General features: G+C 39.8%; 2 protein-coding genes across 7 annotated transcripts in view; one reads left to right on the top strand and one right to left on the bottom strand.

The window, feature by feature from the left end:
* The window catches only part of Lrrn3 (leucine rich repeat neuronal 3), a 32,335-nt gene extending 12,516 nt beyond the window's left edge, over positions 1 to 19,819 (bottom strand). The window contains exons 1-2 of one of the 2 annotated variants that reach the window (XM_042260676.2): positions 19,353 to 19,819; positions 16,939 to 17,044 (exon numbers count right to left, since the gene is read on the bottom strand). The gene's annotated coding sequence lies outside the window, so the exon portion shown is untranslated. The remainder of the gene's footprint in view (positions 1 to 16,938; positions 17,045 to 19,352) is intronic. The other variant, XM_006989473.4, reaches the window with a different exon arrangement.
* Immp2l (inner mitochondrial membrane peptidase subunit 2) overlaps positions 1 to 24,829 on the top strand; it is an 867,453-nt gene that overhangs the window by 419,030 nt on the left and 423,594 nt on the right. The window lies entirely within an intron of this gene.

The raw sequence follows: 24,829 nt of genomic DNA, 5'->3' as shown, positions 1-24,829 counted from the left end.
TAGTTATTGGTCACACAAGCATGCAGAAAATGTGCGTGTGTGCATGCACACGCAGACACACACAGCCTGCTTAGGTCATTTAGTATTGCTTATGAGCACTATGACATGAAAGGGGGAAGTTTCTTGGGACCCCCATCCATGCACAAAGAATTACAGGCAACTAAGGAATGTGAGAGCAGGAGAAATGTCTTCTTTCTCTACGGATGAGCCCTCTAATGGTTATCCAATGCCAAGTGATCATCCCTGAAATCAATACTCATTGCTTAAAAAACAAAAAAAACAAAAAACAAAAACTGCTATTGCTGAAACTTGAGGCAATAAAATGTGTTTTAAAAGGAAGTTAAATAATAATCATATCCCATGGTCAAATCCTTTCCTCAAATGCTATAAGAAAATTGCAGGACCATATTTTCAGTTGGGATCATGGTTAGCCCTTGGCTGATGTGAGATCAGTGATGGATGATGCTTTTCTATTTCTCTAGTTAAGGGAGTAGGCCACACAGATGTGGTCTGTGTTTTTTATAATGAGCATGGAACAGTTTGTATTTTAATTTCAAAATTGTGCCAGATTTCCCTCATGCTCTGTGCTTTTCCCATTATACTCTTGACAATTTGCTTAAAGCAGCTTTGCTATATTTTTGTCCAGGGACTACAAGAAGGATTTAAAATAGAATAACAAAAATGGAATTGAAGGCCTGAGAAAAGCTTCCTGAATTACAGCTTTGAGTTTCAAAAGTAATCTTTTCAGCAAGGTATGGATGAAATGCTCATGTCTGTCGCATGTTAGCACATCTTACGGTGACTAGACATTCCTTTCTGCTCCCAAATATAAATAAATACAAAAGTTAAAAATTTTCATCATTTCTGATGCTTGGGTTTTCTTGGGGGGTATAATACTGTTTTGGTCAGAAGTGCCGCCTCATCTTCTGTGATGTAGAGATTGGAAATGGGGTACCATTTTCTGCAGTCTAGATTGATTCCAGTGTCCATGGACAGATAGGATTTTGATAGTCTACTCATCCTTTTAGCTTTTACTGTAGCTTTAGTCTTAAGGTTCTTTTAAAGGCCCTTATCATTCCCATTTACAACAACAAACAACAAAAGTAGCAGCAGTGGTCAAACTAATAACGAGCTACGTCATAGCCCTTGGGTTCGGCTTCCATCCAGGGCTGTGTATGAGTCCTATCATAATCCCAACAGCAGGTATAGTATGCCCATTTCTCAGGTGACAGAGGAGGTTTAGCATGATTTAATGAGTTGGTCCAAGTAGAAGGGACTGTTAAATAACGCTATCTCAGCTTTATTCCTGATCCTGCCTCCGTTATTAGCCATCTTTAGCTTAGCTCATGTTCACAAAGCTGTATTAACCACACATAGGTCCTTGGTTGAACAACCTAGTGAGTTGAGTCTGTTACCTCACCTGCCACTAAAATACTTCCATGCCAGCCCAGTGTCTTTCTCAGTTCATGAGCGTGAACGATGCTTTTCTGGTTTACAGAATGACATTAAACATTACTCCTTTTAAAACTTACATGTGAAAGAAAAAAAAACAATGGTTTATCACACTGCAGTGGACACATTAAATGTTGTTGAATATCATTTATAAAATTTTGGTTTAATTCTTCTATTCATTAATGCTTTGTTTATGATTTCCTTCATTGAGATCTCCATTTATGACTGTTGCCATTGTTTCCATAGAAGTCAAACTTTGAGAAACAACGTGCTTGCTCTTGTTTTCTTGCTTTCTTCCCAATATTAGCTCTGCAGTAGCTTCCTTGTTTTTCTGTTTCATTTTATAAATACCATTACATATTCATTTGCGCACATGTGCGCGCGCGCGTGTGTGTGTGTGTGTGTGTGTGTGTGTGTGTGTGTGTGTGTGTGCACACGTGCACGCATGCCATGGTACACATGTGGAAGTGAGAGGAAAACTTCTGGGAATTAGCTCTCCTTTTCCATTATGCAGGTCCCAGGGATTGAACTCAGTCTTGGCAAAAATTGCCTTTACCAATGGAGCCATCCTGCTTCTTGCTGACCTTTGTTCTGTGTGTCTAATGCTTAACTAAAATAACAGCTGGCATTGTGGCTCAATAAATATCTGCTAAGTGGGTAAATGAAAAGATGAATGAGTGAATGGATACCATTTTTCTCTTAATTATAAATTATGATGATACCCATTTTTAAAAACTGCTTTACAAGGCAGTTATTTTACCTTGTTGATCTCACTCACATAGCGTGGATGAGTGGGCTGCCCAAGTGCGGATACAAAGTTAGCAAATGAGATATCAGTATGCATGCATTTTATTTCCGGACACTACACAACTAGAACAAAACCCACATGAAGATACTATCACGCAAGGATATGTACTTAAATTCAAACTGTTAAAAAAAAAAAAAAAACCCTTTCTGTCCTGTATAAGATCTTTGGTGAGATATGCTGTGTGGAAACCAAAGGAAATATTTATATTTATATCTCTTCCAATGAAGGTGTGACTTTCAGTTGACTTTAAGCTATATGTATGGTAATAGCATAGTGATGGAGATGTAAGGCATACAGTTTCATAATTTTTGGCCTTTCTACAACACAGGGAACCATGTAAATCGCGGCATAATATGCTCTTAATGTCTGGAAGTGATAAAAGATTTTAAAAGAATAATGGAAAGTGTTGTAGTCACAACAAAAGTAATAACAAATATAGAGCTAATGGAGTGTAAGTGGGAAGAAAGGCACTGCAGCAGACTGGCGTGGTGGGGCTGGAGGCCAGACCCTGCTTGTTCCAGCTGATAGTGATCAAATGGGAACTAATGGCCACACTGACAACCTGTGAAGTTGCATCTTTAGTGAAGCGTGGCTTAGAGTAGAGAATAATTGCCAGAAAGTGACACTTGAGACGGTGAACTTCAGAGAAGAAAAACACACACACACACACACACACACACACACACACACACACACACACACACACACACACATACACACATACTCTGAAGGAAAAGCTTTGATGCAAATGCAAATTGCCCAGTCCTACTGTGAGTAGGACTGGGCAAATGTTGGTGTTAAATTTCATCAGACACTGCACATAGGAAATGAATAAAGAGTGCTTCGAAGTGTAAGCATTGTATCCTCGATGCTGTAATACTACCAGCAGAGTTGAAATGAGTGTAATGAATCAGAGCTTTGTAATGGGCAGCTGAGTGTTTCAAATAAATCTTTAGGAGTTCATTATTATTCAATGAAATTATTGCTCACCAGATCTGAAATAACAAATCTGTGGCCTTGACATTTAATCAAAGCATGAAAACACATTTATTGAATCTCGTATTTGAGATTATTACTGTAGCAGTGCCCCAATTAATGCATGTGGATTTAAAAAATTCCATTCAGACAGTAAAATTCAAAATGCTTGTTATCCACACACAGATCCTTTTATTCATAGCTTTGTTTAGTTGCCTTTTTTGAATATCCTTATTTTGAGTTTTTAATGAAGAGAAATGGGTTTAATGTAAATTTATATACATATATATATAAAAAAACTGCTCAATTTCTCTTCAAGAGCTAAAGGAGCAAAAATGCTGAAGGGATGTTGAGCGGTGGTGGCGCACGCCTTTAATCCCAGCACTCGGGAGGCAGAGACAGGCGGATCTCTGTGAGTTCAAGGCCAGCCTGGGCTACAGAGCGAGATCCAGGACAGGCTCCAAAGCTACACAGAGAAACCCTGTCTCAAAAAATCAAAAAAATAAAAATAAAAAAGCTGAAGGGCTAATATTCCCCTAAATGACCAGTTGAACGAAAATTATTTGTACCTGTTACAGGACTGATATATAACGTTAAGAAGTTTTACGTAGTTGCATAATTTGATTATTATGCATCAGATAAAAACACCCCTTCAAACTTTGGCCTATAGATAGATAGAAAAAGGTGAGGAAGGCGAAAAGGAAGAGAGGAGGAAGCAAAGGCATTTATGTTTCTAGTTACCCTCTTTTCACATCCTAGAGAGAAATTCCAAGGATTGTCTATTCATGAGCATCTGCAAATCACATTGCAGCTTAACTGTCTCTTCTCTGATTTAATAGAAACTTGATTGTTTTCTAGGATTTACATCCAGAGTAATTGTTTTTTCATTTTAATATTGAAGGAAGTAGATTGGATAAATGCATAACATATTAGGAATGCTATTAAGCAAACGATTCTGTGTGGTACTGTTGAATGAATGTTTCCTTTTACTCGTCTGAGCAAAAAAAAAAATTTCTCCAATTATTTTTAAATTGATTGTTCTTTATTGTTGCCCAAGGAAAAGTGGGAGAATTCTATTTATGTGTTGAGTCCATTTCTTTTGTCTTACATAATGACCTAGCCCACAACAGTCACCACACAGTCCAGGTATCCATCTCTGCAGGTCTGTAAGGGCTGTTTACAACTGCACCCAGCATGCCAATTATTTTCTCACACCCACTTTAATTCCTGTTATTATGGTGTTATTTATAATACTCTAGTCTCGTCTAGCAGATGTATTTTCTAATCTTTGCCCTGTTGCATCTGTAACCGAAAATGTGATCTCCAACCGCTAGGGAGTCACTGACAAACTCCCATGAAGCTGTGCCGGGGGAGGGAGACGACACAGCTGTGCCTGTCAGAGCAGCATCTGAAGGGGTCAAAAAAGTTGTCATACTTGTCACTGAGTTGGAAGAACAGGGCCACATGTGGTGGTGAAGGCCTGCACACCCAGCATTTGGAGGCCAAGTCAAGAGGATCTTCCTGGGGCATTATAACAAGATCTTGCACCAGACAGACAGACAGGAAAATGGAAAATAAAACAAACAGAAACAAGCAGGAAAACTAATACTGATGTCTGAATTGATTCTCAATACCTTGCCTCCTAGTTTGGGGGGTTCTGTGTGAGAAGTGGGTCAGGAATGAGTAGTCTGTTTTACTTAACATGAAGATAGTAAGCTGCTTGCTTCAGTGGGTGCTGACACCGGTGTGACATGTCCGAAAGTCCCTTGTAGTGTGCTTGTGAAAAAAAAGTGTGTTATTGTGAGATTAAAGGTGTTTCCTGGAATGTTAATGGTGTCCGTTCTGATCTAGGATAATAAACTTACCTTTACTGGTCTGTTCAGAACTGGGACATAGACTCTTGTTGGGAGTGTTGTACAGGGATTCAATACATGTATTAGTGTAATTAATGTAGCTAACAGAGCTGTGTTGGTAAAAGTAGGGATACTATAGGCAGCATCTCTACCATGTTCCAGACACACAGACAAGTGGTATTTTCATAGACTTTCTTCTTTTCCTCTTTTTCCATAAATATGGGTTACAGATAATATAAATGGCAAAGACAAGAAGCAGCCTCATTCTTAAAGCTATGAAAAAAATAGGCCTCCCGCTGGGAGGTTTGTTTCCCTAGGGTGGGAGGAACAGTAAAAAGCACGCTGTATTTGTTTCTTAAAAGGTACTCCAAGAGACGTTTCCCAACGGCAAGCTAAATAGCATGTGGCAGTTGCCACAGCAACCCATTTCTGTGATTTGCAGAATAAGTAAGCAAACTTGATGCAAATTGTCAGTCAATGGATTCTGTTCTCCTGGAAGCTGGTAGCATGTGCAGCCTTGTTTGGTCAATGTATGCACACTGGTGATGCCTCATTCTCATCTGCTTTCAATGTGCTGTCAGGTATTAATACTTCATTCTCCGGCTGTATAATTTCTGAGTTGTGTATATGATGTTAACCGGAATAACTAGATGTCAGATTTGTAGGAAGGTTGTTACTGCAAAATGAAGGTTATTTGCCATCTGTTTGGCAATTCTTCAGCATATTGATATATCAATTCTTAAGTCTATGAAGAAAATTCAAGTTAATTTTCAAGGGCATTTTAAGTGAATGTTTCGGTTATAATCTACATGGATAGAAACCTACTTTTCTCTCAGTGAGACCTAAGCTGCAGAAATGGGCTTAGCTCTGGACTGGAAATTCCTAAAATGTCATAGGTTCTCCTTGGCACTAGGCATTTAGCAAGTGGACATCCATATTGGACACAACTTTGTATTCAGATTCTCCTTCTGTCCCCCTCCCTTCCTTTCACATGTACAAGGCCACCCCTCTCTCTTCCTTGTTTTCCTAGTCACTGGAATATTTAAGAAGTTATGACCTTCACAGTTTGAATCAAGTTTGTTCATGCTCTATGGAGTAAGAACCTGGTTGTTTCTATACATACTGAAAGTTGGGATAAATGAAGCACAGCTTACCAGGAATCCACAAATGTCTCCTCTCTCATGGTCCCTTAGCAGGTCTCCCCATTTGCCATCCCTTCCTACAGCCTTGCCCTGCCCTTCAAGTCTGCCTTTAGCACTTTCTCCTCAAGCCAACAGCAGAATAGACTAAGTAAAGGAGTAATGGTGAGTCTTGTGTTTTGATCATGATTTCTCACGACTGTTGACAACTGTACTTGGTAACTTCATTTGAACTCTCCCATCCTTTCTTATAATTCATAGGATGATAGCATAAGCATATATATAGAAAATGTGCAAACTGGAATCAAGCAACAGAAGTGAGGACATTGTTTAACAAAAAAAATCAAAATATAAATGGTCAGTCTTTAAGATAATATTGACTTATGGATTACTTAGCTATGGTAATAGAAACAGGACATAAAGAGAACTGGAGAAATAAAATTATATATATTTGTCTCTTCTCGGCTTGAGGTTTCATAATTACCAATTCTGGAAAAAAAAATAAAGGCTCAAAATGTGAATCTTCGGGACATATATATCCATGCACATAGGAAGGAGGTAATTGTTCAAGAGAGGGTTGTTTCTCTAGCACACTGGGCCTTGAGAAAGATCTCATGGATAGAAATCTGACCCGGGATAGAAATGGTGTACACTGGGAGGGAGGGGGTTGAGAATGGAATGTAGCTTTTGTCTCAAATTTGTCTGCAATGAATATTGCTTTTCTGTGCCCCACTTTGCTCTATACTCACTCCTGAAATTTCTTAAGAAGTAAACGCAAATCTTTTCTTTTTCTCTTTTGCTCTCTTGTGCTCTCAGAACAGTATTCGATAGAAGTAGCCTAGTAGTTCAGGAGTCAAACCCAGACTCTGGTTCTCCTGCCGTCACATGTCACTGTCTCCTTAACTGATACAGGATGAGTAACAACGATACTCTTCCCACAGGAATATTGCAGAAATTAAATATCTAAAGTTTTCAGTACAAATTCATTCCAAAGCATGAAGTCATCATGAATGCCAATCATTATCAAATTAACAAATATCATTTCACTACTTCATTGGAATCGGTTGTACCTTACATTTAGTTTAGTGGTAGAGATATAGTAACAGAGGTGACAGAGCAAAGAGAGCACTTGGATGGCATTTGCCTCTGATTTCCAGAAAAGGTTGCATAATTTACTTGCCTAGTAGACTTTTTTCCTCATTATTTCTATGGAAGTAATTCTTACAGTCTGGTGCAGTCTGATGACAGGTTAAAAGAAGATAGTGATTGGATACCAGTTACAACTCAGCATGGCAAGATTTTATAACCCTTAATGGCCAACAGATGTTTTTTAAAAAATCCAGTGTTTAGATACATTGGAAAGTATACATGTGTGCATGCATGCTCACTTGTACAGCAGTAGGCCTATAAAATTCAGTTGTTAACTATAAATATCTAAGAATTTATTTCAGAGCTTTTTGAGATGTTGGATATGGGCAGATACTGTTTTTTTGAGCTGGAGAAAACCAGCTCTTATAGAAGTTGTTAATATCGATGTGAATGTTGTTCTTTAGTATTTGCCAGAATTGCCGATGAGAGGACATACGGGAGAGAGGTGAAACCCATCTCTGTGAAGTTCCGGTGATGAATGGACCCTGTGTGGTCTTACAGACCATGTTAGCATCAGCAGCTTAGAAAACATTTTAGCCACCTAGGGTGTTAAATGCTCAATATTCCGAAGTGTGTTTTCTTTTGAGAGGAAACTTAACAAGAACGTTTTTACAAAAGTTTGACAATTGCTATGATAGTTATCATCCCAAACACTGTCATTACAGGGCATGTGCTTCAAAGCCTTCTATCACACAAAGAGGTACATTTATTCTAGGTCTTCTTTATATAAATAGGAGATCTGTTGTTTCTATGGTTGCGGTCTTTACTTGTGAACTTTCATTTTGTAATTTCCCACTCATTTTTTTTTTCTTTTCCTGGTTTAAAAAAAATGAAACTTCTGGAAGTCAAAGACACTCGCATAGCTCTTTCCCTGCCACTTCCGTTACCCCATCTCCACCCCTAAAATCATGCTGAGAACACCCAACTCAGCACTTTGACATCCTTGATGGAGAGTAATATGTCACTGTCAAGAAAATGCCAATCTAAAGAGCGCTGGAGAAAGTGCCTGTGTGCCCGCGAATAAGCTTCTGCCAGACCACAGCTGAGTGTGTGGGTATGGGATCTTCTTGGAGAAGGTCCTACTGAGTTTTCTGTAGGGTTGAGTAAGGAAAGAATATAGTCTATATTTCGTGAAATTTTTATCTGCACATCGGGTGAAATACGTGCTAGGCAAAGGTTGAATCACCTTGTTTTGGTTCCAGTTGTTTTTTTTAAATACTGGGGTTGCTTTCAGCAAGTAGTATAATGCCTATCTAGCCCTCCCAGTTTGAGGAATCTGCTATACTAATTCTGACTCTATATTCAAATGACATTGAAAATCAAATCTCCAGACAGTGTAGGAGTCACTCGTTGGTTTGGTAGCCCTTCCTTGGCAGCCCTCAGTAGAATCCCAGCTGGGATGTGATAGGATATATGAAATGAGGGATGCATAAACACACAGGCAAACTTGATTTTTTTCCCATTTTCACGTTCCTTTTAAGGACATGAAATCCTGCTCCCGGCAGACCTCATCTGAAAGCCAAGAGAGATAAGTGGTGTCTTCCCTAGACCAGGGAGAGTAGAGCTGGGCCGTGGCTACCACAGTCTTGTCTTGTTCCCAGTTGACTCAGTTCACCTGCTGGAATGGCTCGGCCAGGTCTCTGAGAACCAAACCTGTAATTATTTAGTCACACTATCTTCTCAGTCTGTATTTGGGAGAGAAATACAATATGGTATGCCTATTATATGCATAATTTGTATAAATTCAAGCAGTGCTCACAGATTAAATCTTTACTTGACAGACAATATACCAGAAAAGGCCTTCAATCTCAATCTTCTGCCATTTACTACTTATGCCTTTTTAAATTTTTAAATTTTTATTTTTGCAGAGATTCCCTAGCGTGTCTGAGGTTTTTTTCTCAGAGTTTCTGAAATTCTGCATTTAAATAAAACTATCAAGGGAGTTTGATACAGATCAGCATGGATAAAAATATTTGAGTCTATTTGGTGTGATACATGTACCACTTATTATCAATCTTCACCAACTGTAAATGTATCCCTGCTTGTTAACTGAAATGAAATGTCATGTTGGAATGAATGACCAAGTAGTGTATTGTGTTAGAATATTTCCGCCTTCCAAGATACATAGAAGTCACTCCCAAGGAAAACATAGGGCAGCATGCTGCTATATAATTAGGTGTGGCTGTGTGAAATGGAGAGCCCCATGCTTCAGTGAAGTTTAGTACCTTGCTTCAGTGCCTTAGTACCTCTAGTGCAGTATAGGAACAGATGGAGGAAATTTGTGCTGACCCAGGAGAGGGGTCACTATTCTTGATGGGGAAAATTATTTGTGGGACATATTTAAACTTAGAAATGCTCCTCATTTCTTCCAGATATTCAAAGTATATAAAATAATAGGAGATTGGCAGTGTTTTCCAAACCGACTCATTTTTTTAGGACCAAAATGATAAATTCAAAACATTGTTCTCTTATGCAATTTGTAAGATAACTTTAAGAAAACTTTAGTTATTTTAAACTCAGCTCTGTCCTCAAAAATGTAATAGAAATCTTGGAAGTTCATTAAGTCCCTCTGCAATTCAACCATGATCATTTTAGTATATATTACACTGTCTGATTATACAGATTAATAAATATATTTAATGGATATTATTAGTTGAATTATACTGTGTTCATCATTTATGAAGTAAGATTGTGCTGATCAAGTTATACCATGTGGACAAAACAATAAAGGGTGTCTGACTGTTGTATCAGATCTTTGGTGAGGAAGTGAAAACTGTGAGCCTGTTTTTGGAAATGATGGTGAGAAGGTGCTTCCCAAAGGATAAACATTAGCCTTTTCTAAAATTATGTCACTGGCATGGGACAATGGCATTCTTCTGGATAGTGTGGGTTTTGCAGTCAGATAGAAAACATTGAAATCAGGCCATTGCCACTGAATAAATTTGGAAAATTGTTTATCCATGTGGAGCCTCAGCTCCCTCATGGAGAGGTGAGGTCTATATAGAGCTTAACCAGGGTTCAGAATATGCTGTGTGTGGAATTAGTGCTGGCCAGCATCGCTCTTCCTTAGCCCCGCTTCATCCATTGTTATAAATAAAGAAGTAGCAGGGAATACGCTATTAAAAGTTTTTAATTAAACATTACTCATGTTGAGTACGCAAGATGGGTTGGCGTGGGGAAAGGAAGCTTGCTGCCGAACCTGAACCCATATGATGGAAGGAGAGGATTGACTCCAACAGGTTTCCCTTTGACGTCCATGTGTGCACATTTACGCTGCCTCCCCCAACATGTACACATAGACAGAAAGAAAACAATAAGGATAATAATTTTAATATATACATGTCCTTTATGTATTCTTAGTTAGGTGATAATGGTATGTTAGACTGGTTGTTATTGCTTCACAATTGAACATTTTTGATTTTTGAATTTCTTCTTTCATTTGTCTAACTATTTATGATTTAAAATACATTTCTGTCTTCATAAGACATCATGTGTGGATATACATTCTCTTAGTCACTGGAGGAAGCCTCAGTTTAAAAAAAAAAACAAAATTATGAGACTCAGTTTTCTTCCTTCTACCAAGTGGTTTCTAGGGATTGAATTCAGATTGTGGGGCCTGGTGGCAGTGCCTTCGCTTACGGGACAAACTCCTGAGAAACATTGTTGCATTAGTTTCTTATTGAGCTTTTTCTATGTAGGATGTAGAAGTTGAAAGACTCCCTGGGTGGGGAGTCACCGTGAGAAACTCAGAAGTTTCGCCAGGAGCCAGTGGAGATGATTTCTGAGGAAGCTTTAGGTTTGGCTTGGAGTTCGCTTTGAACACCAAATGACCGCTTCCATCAATCAACTCCACAGAGCTAGGCGGTCACTGATACTGGGGAGGATCAATGAGTTTCATTGAAAATTGGTGCTCGGTGGCAGCACTGATGTAGTATTCCGATTTTCTCACCTTGCTTTGTTTAAAAAAGAACGCACCAGGACAAGTGTCAACAGACTGAGATGAGTTCCGTGGTGGGATTATTATCCATCTATATTGAAATCTGAGACACGTGAGCTAAGATGTGCATTTTTCCTTTGTGCCATTGTTATACTGTGTGACCTGAGTTTATGAAGCATTTTGAATTCTACTTAAAAACGTGAAAGCAGATAGCGTATAAGCTGAAGTTCCCCTGTCCTTGTGAACTGAATTATAAAACCCAGGCCAGTCTATCTAATGTATACCAACAGTTAACTATAAGTAAGTAAAACAGCCCTCTTCTCTGGAAAACAGAAAGAGAGCATCTGAATGAGCACAGCCAAGAGCTTCCTCGAGTGAGTGTGGTATGAACTGATAATAAGTGGTGGGGTCACTGGGTGAGGAACCTGAATCCAGGGGTGGGGGCGGCAGTTTATACGAATTGAATCATTGGGAGGCAGGGTTGACCTGGATGACACAGATGAATGTTTTGTAGAGGCAAGTTGACTTAGGCTTTTTTTCCTGTTCTGTCTTTAAGTGGTTGTTAGATTACTTTTCTTTCCTCAGCTTGTTTTACTCCTCTGTAAATGGGATTAATAATAATACTCCATGTGGCTCTCGTGAGTATTAAGTAAGGACTTGGCTGCGAAGCTGTTCACACAAACGGTGGTGTCACCACCACTGCCTGAGTCAATGGAGTGGTGTCTAAGAGATCTAATGTGGTTTGAACTTGCAGGTTTTCTGCTGACGTAATTTATGCCACAAATTTATTTTAATTCTTCATTTCTTTGACCATTTTGTTCAATAACATCAGAGTGTAAATGAAAAATGGGACTCTGAAAGGAAAGTGGAATTTGCTTGCTCCTTAAAAACAAAACAACCCATTATGGAAATGTTATTTTGGCAACAGGCTGATTTTAAAGAGGTGGCTGAACATTACCTGTGACAGTCTTTGAGCAACTGTAGTGTGTATAAAAAAAATGTATGGACGATAAAGTACAGTCAGAGGAACAAATACAAATGATGTATTTGGAAAGAATACATGCAGCTATTCACAGCAAATTGACTTGTTGCATGAAGAAAGTCTAAGCTCCTATCTTATGAAGACATTTTATATATTTTTCATGCAGAATGCCTACAACCCGAGTTGCCCAGTTTGTGTGCTTTGAATGTATCTCTGTTCCGTGTGTGGTGCTCACGTGCCTTTGCTCTTCCATCCCACCGCCCCTTCTCTCTGGTGATGGAGTGCTGCCAGCTGGACCCTTCCCTTACTCTGGGCCTTCAGCACCTGCAGTGTGAGGCCGTTCCCCCCTTGCCCTTTGTAAGAATTAGAATACCATCTTCCTAGCTACATACTGAAGTGATTCCCTGCGACTACTGAAATTTTAGCAAAGGTCACTGTGCTCCCGTGTGTCCTGCAGGTGTTGAATACTCTGCAGAACATTTTTAGTACTCAGTGTGTCTGAGACTGACTTTTGGTAAAAATAGAATGAAGCTGAGCCTATAAACACTGCTAGCAAGCTCTGGTAAACTGGGATTTCTTAGGCATATAAATGTGATGATAAGGAGAATATTCTAAATGTACAAAGACAAATATGAGACAAATATGAGTCATATGGTGACAAGATATGTCTGGTTTTATTATCTTTTTTGATATTTTCCCTTTTTTTTCTTTCTCTCTTTCTTTTTTTTCTTTTTTTTCAAACAGGGCTTCTCAGTGTAGCTTTGGAGCTGGAACTCACTCAATAGACCAGACTTTCCTTGAACTCACAGAGATCCCCCTGCCTCTGCCTCCTGAGTGCTGGGATTAAAGGTGTGCACCACCGATACCTGGTCCTTTTTTATTTCCTTAACCAAAGTGAACTTACAAGTTTGTTGACAGTGTGATTTAAATGCCCCATTTTTGTCTTGAGATTGTGGTGTATTTTTTTTTTTTTTTTGGTTTTTCGAGACAGGGTTTCTCTGTGTAGCTTTGCGCCTTTCCTGGAGCTCACTTGGTAGCCCAGGCTGGCCTCGAACTCACAGAGATCCGCCTGGCTCTGCCTCCCGAGTGCTGGGATTAAAGGCGTGCGCCACCAACGCCCGGCTTGAGATTGTGGTGTATTATAGAAAAATTATTCGAGGAAATGAATCTGCTAAAACAATTTGGCTTTCTTTATAATCTTTGTATTAATTTAGTAGTTTTAGAAACAAACATATAAGCCTAAATTTGTCTTACTACCGTAGTGAAAATGAAGCTCCTGCATTTTCTGTAGTCAAAACATCTTCACACTGTCCACAGCTGCTGTAAATCTGAGCCTTTCTGATGGATCTTGCCCAGCTCTGGCACACTTATGAGCATGCTTTGAGGAGCATTTCTGTGCCTGGTCCTGAGGTCCCTCCTTTGTACAAGCAGAAAGCTCTGTTGCCTTTCCTGGTTCTGCAGGGATATAGGTCCCAACAGATAACAGGCCTCTGGAAAAAGAGAACTGTTACTGATGCCAAACTCATTGCCTCGGTCTACCTGTGAGGGCAGGAAGGCGGAAGCCCATGAAGACTGACCCTCCCTGAGTGGGCTCCTGGGAGCCAAGGGTGCCCTGCTTCTTAGAAGTCCATCCTGACAGCACACGCGTCAGTTCTTTGCAGATTTGTTTCTGTTGTTTGTTTTTTGCTTTTTAAAATTTAGTATATTTTCATTCATTTTAAAGACTATATTAATTTTAAGAGTAAAATGTATTTTTCATTTAGGTTCTCAGACTAAGATATATTTTGTCAATGAAGTTTGTTGGCATTTTTACATTATTATTTTGCAAATTTAGCACTTAACATCTTTAAGTTAGTAACTTCTCTGGATGGTTGAATAACCAGGAAGGAGACGCTGAAGGAGGGCTTCTCAGTTTACCTTCACTGGTGTGCTCATGGGCGGGTGGATCCTCTAGTCACCCAAGAACTTGCGTCGTAATTTTTGGTAACCTAGAAAAGCTCCTGAGGGACTTACTATATCCCATTACATTCAGTTTCTGAGACCTGTGTCCCTCATCTACTATCAGAATGCTGATGTTGTCAGACAGACATGTGGAAGAGTAGGCAGAGCACCTTAGACCTAAAGATTGATGTTTTTTTTTTAAAATTATGTAAGACATGTAATGTGTGTTTTGATCAAGTCCTCCTCACTACCTCCCTCCTGATCCACTTCCCACCATATGGGGAAAGTGGCAGTTTTCTTGAAGTGATGTGGCCCTTAATAGGCGGTCAGAGCCCCACTGGGTTGTCCTCCATCCATGCATACATTGTCAGTCCTCAGTGGTTATTTTTCTCATTTAGCATAGGCATGGCATTTTTAAACTGTAATTTAAATTAAAAAATGTAGGTCTTTAGTTTGCGGAAGTCCATGGAGATCAACTCTGATGCCATGTAGAAAACAAAAGACTAGGAAAGGTCAGTCTTGAAAGTGAGGTAGTGAAGAAAGGTGGCTTCTGTTGCTTCAGATGTGGCAAAAAGTACTGCTCTGCTGCCTGCTACTCATCCAAGACCATGGCTCCTCTCCTGTCAGCATGTCCCTAATGTAACAGGACCCCACTGTCCTGTCTTAGAAGAATGACCATTGTCACTCCCATCCTGGCCTTCTAGGTTGGGCAGAGGGACAGATGGGAAAAAGTGCTCTGTGAACAATAGAGCTTTAAACAAATATCCATGTTCTTATCCATTTTAAATATCCTTCTTTATTTCCTAAAAGTTCTGGGTTGTTAATTATTATTATGTTCATCAAAATTGGAAGAATATTTTAGAAACAGAGAGAAATCTTACAAAAAGAAAAGAAATTGAGCTATAAAAGTAGTAGTATAAGCATTGCTTATAAAGGCTGCCAGTCTGAAAATGAAAAGCAGCGAGGGATTGAAAAGGAGGGTTAGATTATTTTCTTTTGTCTCGTACAGGCAAGGCATGGGTATGAAAAAGGGATAGAGAGAGGGAACTATTAAGTACCTTGAAATATTTGAAACAAACATAATGTGCATTCGTGGGGAAATGCACAACTTATAATTAACAACTGCATCTCTAGGCAAAGGGTAGCGGTCTTCTTACTAAGATTTTGAACAGCAGGGGAATACTCTAAACTGTATGACTCACCTTAGAGTATAATGGACTGTATGTAAATGGGAACCAGGGGTTTGAAATGTCTATGTGTTATGCACTTGAAATAATAACTGTTAATGGATGGTAACTTCTGTTTCTACAATACTTTATGTGGATAAACATTTTTTAAATGGTGTATACTCTGCATCTTTCTATGAGGCAGAGAAGGCCAACTTTGAATAATGGAATGAACATTAAAAGGGTTTCTGCTCTAGAACTCTCCAGGAAATAGCTGAGCAAATTCAAAATCCAATGATGTTTTATTTTATTATAATTGTAACAATGTTAAACTCTCTGGGTCTTTTCACCTGTCAAATGAACATATTGAATGAATTGCTTTCCATTCAAATATGCTATTAGTCTATGAAGATACCATGTTTCATTCTCCCATGTTGAAGCTGTGTGATTCTGTAAAATACTTAGTGGTGTTTTAGAAAAATTAGGCCTTCCTTATGGTCTAAAGATGGATGAATGTGATAGCAAACAGGTGTGTACAAACTTCACAGTTATGCAAATATAGTAAGTGACCAGGTAGTTACTGTACTTGACAAAGGTTTGAGATGAATGTTAAGTTTTCCTCACTAATCTTGGACTGGTTAACTTCCAAAGAGTAGTTTTGGAGATCTGCTCCTCTCATCAGTTAAAGGGAAACATTTTTATTCTCCATGTCACTTTGTCTCATCCGTTGGTAACATCTACTTTTGCATGCTGGAATTTGATTTCCTTTGACATTGTGACCAAAGGATGAGATGCCGTTAGGGTCCCCTTCCTGGACATCACTATGTGACAACGGATGGGGTGCTGCGCTCTCCTATGCAAAGATGTCACCAGGGAAGTTTTCCTAAGTGTTCCTTGTAGAGCCAGGGTGAGAGCTCTGTGTTGACAATGTGGACACATTACACTGATGTGTTTTGTGGCCATTGGTGTATCTACTTTCATATATCAAAGAAGCAGTTCATAAACGGCTCAGCCCTCAAAACCAGAGCTATGTAGACTATTTCAGTGATCTGCAGCCATTGTTTCTTAAGACTGGTTAGAGCCATGTACTTTTATATAAATTACTCTTTTGGGGCACCCTTACTTAGCCTGGAAGGAAGAACACATTTTTGACAAAGCTTCCTTTTAAAGACCTTCAGATTCACCAGCTTAGCAATAATATTTACCTTAAAATATTCCTTAGGTTACAAACCCTTCTGATCAACTGTGTCAGCTTGCACTGAGCACCAATGTTATGTTAAACAGTAATTTTACAGCAGAGCCAGGGAACCAAAAAGAGTTAGGGAAAATTACAACTTCAAACTGCTTTGGGGGCAGAAGCAGGAAGTGTAATAAATAGGAACAAAGACTGAATGAGTATACCAGTGATCCGTAAACCGGTCCCCTTTCCTCACTCCGAAACGGCTGCCTTAGAAAGCAACTAGTACACTTTATTAAACCATTAACAGCAGCAACAACTACAGCCACCAAAGGAAAAAAAAAAATCCACCTACTCACCAGCATCCTAGCTTAGCACTTGGCCAGTGACAAGCAGCACCCTGAAAAGGTGGCCCTCTTCGGCTTGCCTGGTCACCAAGCCGTCATTTCCAATACTGCTCCATGACTGGGGAGAATATGAGTGGTTAAGTCTTCCAGATATGCCTGTGTGCCTGTCACCTCGCATGGGTTACCATATCACCAAACTCACATACATAGCGACACCACCCAGGGCCTGGAGTGCCAGTATTTCTCAGATCCAAGTGGGGACCTTGCTGACATACAAAATGTATGTAAGAGCTTTGCTAAGGTTCAAGAGTGAATCTGCTCTTCTTAGCTGTTACTGGTTGTGATCTAAAATTAGACCGGGTAGGATTTAAGGATGGATATGTTTGCTATGAAAGTTTCCCTGGAAAGGGACTGGGTGAAAGCTGAAATCCATACTGCAGTGCTACATTCTGAAGGCTTTTGAGATGGGAGGCTGTGCGTCTACTCCCAGCCTTCGCTCTTGCTCAGGAAGTTAGGTGCTACCTCACAATCACAGGTTCAGTCTGTCTCAACAGCAGCACTTCTAATGAACAGAAGCGAAGCAAAGGCAACAGCTTTCCTCCCAGTAATACATCATTGTGTTTTTTGTATAGATTGCATGTGGCGTCGGAGGCAGCGCAAGCCAGGCTGCCAATATTGCTAGCTAATGCTTCAGCTCCTTTCATTTTTCACTTGGAGCAAGAACCCTTTCCTGAAACTTGTTCATTTCACAGAGGGGAAATCGAAGGCACCGGCAGACCGGCAAAGCCGCTTTATTGTCATCGTTCACAAAGGTCGCTGGAATTAATTGACTTCTTATGTTACATATTGTAAACGGACTCATTTTTTTTTGACACATTTATGGGAAGGTGGCAGGATGTAAGTGGCTGCTGATTGTCTTTCAGCTCTGGCATCTGTTATAAACTAGGAAGCCAATGGGTCTGAAATCCCAGCTTGGGAAAAGACAGGCACCCAGTTTCAAAGCAGCAGACTCCATTAACTGTGAGTTGAACTAAGAAGAAACGAAAGAGCTCCAGCAGAAGAGACAGAAATGCTGGGTTTGTTTTACTCTCTCCCCAGCACCCTTTAGCAGGGGCAGCGGAGCTTTCCATGGCCATCCTTGCTGGCGGTGTCCCTTTGAAAGCATATTCTAAGTAGCTGGCTGCCGCTTACAAGATTGGAAGTGAAAATCAGTCCACAGAGTATTCCATGAATCATCACTACATGGATGCTCAGAGAGTTGACAGACAGCAATTCTGTCTCAAAGGCGTCGCTTTTGGAGCTGGAGATGAGGAGCTCAGGGCACAAGTACTATTTGCTGTACGGGGCACACTGTTTTCCTGATAGGTATTTACAGTTTTTACTTCTCTTTTTATTTCTCACACTGTCTTCTTTTCCCTAAACTAGGAAGGTTCTCACTCATGTTCATAGCCTGCTTTCACTAAAATTAGCGGCGCTGGAACAAGGACATATTGTTAAAAATGAATAAATTAGAGCTGAATTAAGCCATCCAGCTCAGTGAGAGCAAAGGGAATATTACAGTTAGTCTGAACAAACCATCTTCGTAAATAGGAAATGGACTTGGAAGCCATCCTTCCGTGGTCCTGTTAATTACCAAGGCAGATTAGAACTCTTCTGGCTCCTAGGATCCCTTTACCTAGCATGGTTGCTCCTTCTGCTGCATTAGCAGTCAGACGTTTGCACGGTCCCTTCAGACCGGCGACGCGATGGGATGTTATTAAAGGGAAGTCATTTACCACAATCGGTAAGATGTAGCCTGGCAGAAATTCAATAACTGTTTGTGATATGCTCAGTCTGCTACTCTGCCTGGTGCCTTTCACTCCTGACACACAACAGCATTCACCTTAATCTCCATCCTCGGGGGCAGGGGGTAAAAATGCCTCATTGGCTTCCCAACAGAGAACATGAGTGATCAGCTTTTCATTACAAGAACTGTCAAGAAAAGGACCCGATCTTGCCGTCTCCCTCTCACACATCTCTGTTTCTCTCTCCTTCTCCTCTCTCTTTCCTGGCCTCTTCTCCCCCAGCCTCTCTGTCTCCCTCTCTCCCCGCTCTCTCTCTCTTTCTTTCTGCTCCCCCCTGAGTCCCCTTCTCTTCTCTCTCCCTCCTCTCTCTCCTCCCCCGGCACTGCTTTTTCTCTCCCACTCACATCCTCTGATGGGCATTCAAGCTAGTAAAATGCCTGGTTGAGAATCCCACGAACACAGCTAGGCACACACAGAGCCGGAGGGGTTTGCATGTTCACTCAAAAGTGAAATGCAAAGGAAAATGCCCTTCGAATCCAGGCAGGGAGGAAACATCAAAGGAGAACTGAGGTGTAAAAACACAAGCATCAACAAAAGACGAAATAGAGAACATTTAAATAGATAGGTATATTTTAAACTTACCTTGCATTAGCAGATGCAGGGATAGCCCTCCTCCCGTGTCCCTGCTTGCTCGGTCCCTTGACTGAGATAATCACATGGCTGTCTTCTTACCCAGTATAAATAGGTGCATATGCATGTGTAATAAAGTATACACAGTTATATACTATAGATATGCACACATGCAAGCAATGGTATCTCCTTTTTTTCTAAAATATAAAGGAAGGCAGGAGCCTGCAGCTAGGATCCCTTCCTTCTTTTGACTGGAACTCTCTCCGGCAGCAGGCTGAGGCTCTCAATCTGGTGAGGAGCGATCCTGCTAGCTGGCTTTATTTCTCCTCGTTTCCATGGTGGTTAGTGGTGCATCGTTCACCAGATCAGTTGTCACACTGACATGGTGCTGCCTGCTCAGCGGTCATTAATAACTGAGCACCCTCCACTCCCCAGAGAGGAGCCAATCGCTTCCGACTGCCAAGATGTAGCCCTCGCAGCTGCTCCAGCCTGGTTGGCTGAGGCAGCCTGTCTGTCCTATGACAGCGTTCGCTGCTGCTTAGGGTACAAATAAATGAAGCAGGCTTGCATATTTTTCCTTGGGATCGCTGTCTTTCCTCTTTTTCTTTTTTTCCTTTTGGAGGAATGTGCAGGGATTTTCAACAAGTTTTCCCATTTGGGCTGCTATCAGTCATTTGGAGAAACTGTGGGTCTTTTTTTCCCCTCCTGTCTCCTTCTCTCTGAGAACAGAGAAGAAACACTTATGAATAAGGATTTCCTGACTTTTACCACGGTAGCGACTCCACTCCCAGTCTGTGAAGTTGAGCTGGGGCTTTCCATTGAAGGAGGGCAGCCTGCAGCTCTTCCGACTGCCTTCGCCTCCCTGCAGTCCGGCTTTCGCCTGTGTGCTGCCAGTGAATAGCCCTCTTTCTCTTTCTTTCTCTTTCTTGCTTCCTTCCTTCCTTTTTTGTTGTTGATTTTTTTATTTGTGGGTTCTTGTTTGTTCAGGTTTTACAATGAAATTTCTTATCTGCACTGACTGGATTTTTAAATTACAACAGATATTTGCTTCTCCCAACCTCATAACATTGGTACATAAGGGGGAACATTAAAAAAAAACTTTTTCAATTATAACTACTTCTGTGTATGTGACACAGTAAATCTGATACCACATAATGAATATGGATGTTGCATTGTTTGTGTGTGTACCCGTGTGTGTTTCCCATATGTGATTTTTTTTTTACTCAAGGATGCTTTCCAGTACCATAAATTGAGCACTTAAAATGATTTTTTTCATTCTTAAGGTTATCAAATCCATTGGCTATTTAACCAGGAAAATATTCTAGAGAAGCATTCTATGTGAAAACATTTTGAATATGTAGGCTCGAAACTACAGCAGCATAGTAAAGTGTTCAGCTCAAGAACACCTGTGACGAGGAGAAGAATGTAAAAGGTATGTTTTTCAAACTGTGTGCTGGAGAAACCTCTTGAGAGAAGTGCAACGTGGGGATCAATTTTCAACAGGTTAAAGCTGCTTTATCTGAGACTCTAGCCCTTGCTTTGAAAGACTGCCCTCTAGTGGAAGAAAAGGAAATGGCATTTATTAGATTTGCTGGGCGGCGGGGTGCGGGGCGGGGGGGGGGGGCAACAAAAAGCATTAGCATCCAATTGTTCCTTAAGATGTTTATTGAAGTGATGCAGACCAGTATTCTACATCATAGCCACATTCCAGGAAGCTTAACCTCACCAGCATTGTCTTTGACTACCAAATGTTTCCAACTTGTGTTTTCTTTACCAAAAATAAAAAATAAAATAAATGCTTTGGTTATTGTTTTATTGATTAATTGGGCAATGGAGACAGGGCCTTGAATGTCTGCCTAGGCACTTTGAATGCTGGTATTGTAGGTGTTCCTCAGAATTATTTTTATTTTAGTAAATAATTCATAACTGTAACCTTTTTGATAAGAATGAGTTCAAAACAAAAGTAGGTTCTTCATTGGCCAATGACACCTACTTCTGAATGTTATCCTCTTACCAGACACTCACCAGGGACTTGAGTGTCCACTCTGGAGGCACGTATGGATGAGCCCGGCGAGGGAGGACAGTGAATGTTGGGGGAGTGCATCTCACAGAACTTAATAGCCCCTGATTTTGCTTTCCCATTGGGAACATAGCACCTTTTTGTAGTCATTTCAATATTTGTAGGGTTTACTTACACACATAGAAGACTTGTACTATAATTGTAACAACTATTTGAAACAAATCCTTTCATATTATCCTGATTCTTTAACCATTTTATATTGATTGATTGGTACTGATTATATAATTGATAAAACCAGTAATCTGTTGATTGTTATAATCCATTGATTGTAATATGCTCCTCATAATGAAGGTAAGTTGTGAGGCCTAAGCAGATATGTGATAAAATAACTTTTTAAAATGAAACTAATAATCACATGTAAACTTAAATTCAAACTTATAAGTTAATGAAAATGTTTTTATAATTTAGTTAGAATTGAATACTATTTTAAAACCTGCCTAATATATATGATAATTTCCTAGAAAATTGTTTTTACTAAATGACTACTGTATTTTCAAATATAAGGAATGAGATTACTCTTTTAATGTAGGTACATGATAAATCAAAAGTATATTGTACTTGTCTTTAAGTATAATATCATAGGGCATTACAAATGAGATTTCATTGGGTGGGGGGATAACCCTGGCCATGAATGAAGAAAATTAGAGCTCCTTGGCTGTAGTTTTCCTCCTGCTAGAAATATCAGCAGTTTGAAATTGGAGTATGTTTGGGGATGCCATGGAAGTCATTCATTCAATGAAATATCATTAGGTATCCCCTCTATGATGAAACACCATATGAGGATATCCAGGTATGGATGGTTAAGGGTTTTAGGGCATTAATTATCCTAAAATTGCTTGTGGTCATCAGAAAAGAGTAATATTATGGAACCCCAATATGATTCTTAACCTGTAGGTCATGACCCTTTTAAGGGTCAAACAACCCTTTCACAGCGGTCTCATATCAGATATCCTGCATATCAGATATTTGAATTATGATTTACAACAGTAGCAAAATTACAGTTATGAAGTAGCATCTTAAATAATTTTATTGTTGGGACTCTCCCCAACATGGGGAACTGTATTAAAGTGTCGCAGCATTAGGAAGGTTGAGAACCACTGTTCTAGAAGCTTTAAATATTACACATAGCTGCTATGAGAGAGCCAGAGATAGAATGCCTCATCCCCCGAGCATTTCTCAGCTCCACCACCCCGTCATCTAGAGGATAATTGACAGATCTTCTGTTTCTGTTCACTGCTTCTTCCTTTCCCTCTCTGCTTTCTTCTTTTTCTCCCCTTCTTTCTTTCTGCATTTCTTCATTTACAGAATGTTCCTAGTAATTAATAGAAACTGTACACCACAAACTCCAAATATAATGAGTATACATTTCATCTATATTGTATATCTGTATTATGGCAGTTATCAAATGAATATTCAATATAATTAAAGTGACCTGCAAGAAACTTAAATGTGTGAATGAATAATTAATCCTTAAATTGTGCTGAAAGGTTTCTGCTTTCATCATCAAATAAAAATATCTTAGGATGTACTTTTGATGGACTCAGTAGCTGGAATGATTAATTTGAGATGTGTTTGCGGCCATTCCACCCTAGGATTTATTCTCTGTGTATCTCCCTTTGAGAAGCAGTCAGGGCAGAGAGCAGCCTGCAGGGTCAGGGTCGAGTGGCTGGCTATGAGTCCTTACCTGCTTCCTGATCTGTGACCGGAGCTGTGGGTTAAGTGTTGCCTCTGTGAAGTGCCGTCCATGGAGCGAAGCTTAAGTAGCATCTTGGCATATCATTTTCCTCCTAGGACTCTTCTGAGGATTAAAGTAGCGGATACCTACATAGAGCCTAGAAGAAGTCATAAACTGTAGTAAAACTGAAGGCTAAGCTTCCTATTGGCGTTCATCTAACATTGTGGCCATGGCCAGGCATCTTAGATGCTCTTCTCATCATCCTCATTCTCCATCAGCACCATTGTTAATTCTGTTGCAGATTCTCCCTTGTTCAGAACGCCCTTTCTGCTATCTGCTCCATTCCTTTACTATTTTTTTTGCCTGCCTATGTAGATGTAATCAATTGTCTTATTAAAATAAGAAACACAGAGCCAATGTAAAAGAGAAAGCCGAGAGGTCAGAGCTCAGAGATAAAAATCTTACCTCCTGCAGTGCTCCTAACTTCCCCGAGAGAGAGCTTCTTCCTATTTGTCTGTCTTTAAATAGTCTTTCTGTTCTGCCTTCTCATTGGTTGTAAACCCAACCACATGACTGCCTCGTCACTGCCTGTAAGTACCGCCCTCCAGGTCTTAAAGGTGTAGGTCTCCAATACTGGCTGTATCCCTGAACACACAGAAATCTACCTAGCTCTTCTAACCACCACGCTCTTGCTATGGCTCTAATAGCTCTGACCCCAGGGCAACTTTATTTATTAACATAAAATTAAAATCACATTTCAGTACAAATATCACCATATTTCCCCTTTTCTATTTTAATAAAAAGAAAAAAGGCAAAAGGTTATAACTAACAAAAGAAAAACTATATACAAAAGTACAATAGCTATATACAATATATACAAGTAACAAATACCTAAACGATGTCTAGTCCATTTGTATTTGACAAATCAGAGAAAATAATTCCCTTATCTATCCTATTTTAGTAAGTCCAAAATGTATCTAATTCACTTTCTATCCTAATTAATCTTCAACTATAACTAACTAATCTTCAACTCTCTCAGAGACCCAAGAAGGAAATAATATTAGCTAACAAAAATAAAAACAGGACGTGCACAAAAGCAACTTCCAAAAATTTTGTGAGTTGACAGAAACAACCAGCTGCCTGGACAGTCACCTGAGGTTTCTATGCAGTGTTGGGGCATCATCTTCAGCCTATAGGCTTATCGTATCTGACAGACTCATTTGTGAAGTAGGTTGTACACAAGGTCAACAGTTCAACCTCACATTGGGTGAGAGCAGTCCATGTACCAGAAACACCTGAATTCCACTAGTGTCATGTCATGATTCAGGATTTTAAATTCTGGAAATTGTTGACATGCCTATCCTTCAGCAAGTTACTTTAGCCATGATTAGTAGACAAGACCTCTTCTTGGTCCACAGAAGCATACTTATTTCTTAACAACTTAGCATGCATAATTATTTCTATAAGTTTGCCTTCTTCCCATTTTAGTTTCTAAAGGAGGGGTGGCATATGCCTTATTATGTCTATAAGTCCCCCTCCATAAGACAGTAAAACAGAGAAAACTTTTGTTGAATGCTAGTATACACCTGGGTTTGTTTTACAAGTTGCTAAACCTTACAACATCTTCATAACAGACAGATATTTTCATCCCTATCAGACAATATAGAAACATGGCTTATTTGCCCAGTGTCCCCAAACTATTAAGTAAGGGGGCCAAAATGTAAACTAAGTTCT

This window comes from Peromyscus maniculatus, chromosome 14 (assembly GCF_049852395.1).
Source record: "Peromyscus maniculatus bairdii isolate BWxNUB_F1_BW_parent chromosome 14, HU_Pman_BW_mat_3.1, whole genome shotgun sequence".
Taxonomy (NCBI): domain Eukaryota; kingdom Metazoa; phylum Chordata; class Mammalia; order Rodentia; family Cricetidae; genus Peromyscus; species Peromyscus maniculatus.
The sequence above is the reverse complement of the archived record's forward strand: the minus strand, read 5'-3'. Positions and strand labels throughout refer to the sequence as shown.